The following is an 893-nucleotide window of genomic DNA, read 5'->3' as shown; positions in this document are numbered from 1 at the left end:
CCACTCCCACCTCCCTGCCCTCGATTCCCCTACACTGGGGCATCTATCAAGCCTTCATAGGACCAAGGGCCTCTCCTCCCATTGATGCATGACAAGGCCATCCTCTGGATGGCAGCTGGAGCCATGTATACTCCTTTGTTGATGGCTAAGTTCCTGGGAGCTCTGGGGGGTGGGGTCTGGTTGGTTGATATTGTTGGTTTTCCAATGGGATTACAAACCCCTTCAACTCCTTCAGTCCTTTCTCGAACTCCTCTGTTGGGGACCCCTCGCTCAGTCCAATGGTTGGCTGCAAGCATCCAGGAAGGCTCAGTTTTGAAACATCACTCCATTCTCTCAGTCTGCCAAAATGCAGTCCAATCAATAAAATGACAAATGAGGGATTCAGCAGAGCTTTGATGCATTCAGTACATTCCTAACTTATTGGAATTTTCCCTATTGGACTCCTTGTGATTAGGGAAAGACTCGAGGTACTGGAATATTCATTCACATTGAGTCTTGCCACAGCAAAGCAATACTTACAAATTTAGGAAGGCCCCTGTCTTAACTGTGGGTGCCGTGTGCTTGTGAGTCTTGGAGTGTCGAGCCCATTGCCTCCAATCACCAGCAACAAGTGAGTACGGATAACTAAGCTGGTGAGCTTAATTATAGGTGACAACAGAAAAACATACGCCCACCTCATTGAAATAATTCTAGAACTTTCTTCGAATCTAGAATCTTCAGAAATACAGGCAACATGCTTCAGCCATGTTCATAGAGACCATCTCAGCTTAAAGGAACTTTTGTACTTGTGAATATTCATCTCTACAACCTCTGAAAAGTTTAATTTAACTCTATTAAACTGATAGTCTATAATTTTGAATGGAGTTAGATGTTTATTTTAAACAATGGTCTTT

At 43.8% G+C, this 893-nt stretch overlaps 1 protein-coding gene and 1 long non-coding RNA gene across 4 annotated transcripts in view; one reads left to right on the top strand and one right to left on the bottom strand.

Moving 5' to 3' along the window:
* Nucleotides 1-823, bottom strand: part of LOC116084710 — a 3,425-nt gene extending 2,602 nt beyond the window's left edge. The window contains exons 1-2 of one of the 2 annotated variants that reach the window (XR_004116233.1): nt 520-823; nt 219-338 (exon numbers count right to left, since the gene is read on the bottom strand). This is a non-coding gene — a long non-coding RNA (uncharacterized LOC116084710). The remainder of the gene's footprint in view (nt 1-218; nt 339-519) is intronic. The other variant, XR_004116232.1, reaches the window with a different exon arrangement.
* Nucleotides 1-893, top strand: part of Slc35f4 (solute carrier family 35 member F4) — a 241,260-nt gene that overhangs the window by 237,541 nt on the left and 2,826 nt on the right. The window lies entirely within an intron of this gene.

The sequence above is a fragment of the Mastomys coucha genome, unplaced genomic scaffold (assembly GCF_008632895.1).
Source record: "Mastomys coucha isolate ucsf_1 unplaced genomic scaffold, UCSF_Mcou_1 pScaffold9, whole genome shotgun sequence".
Taxonomy (NCBI): Eukaryota; Metazoa; Chordata; class Mammalia; order Rodentia; family Muridae; genus Mastomys; species Mastomys coucha.
The sequence above is the reverse complement of the archived record's forward strand: the minus strand, read 5'-3'. Positions and strand labels throughout refer to the sequence as shown.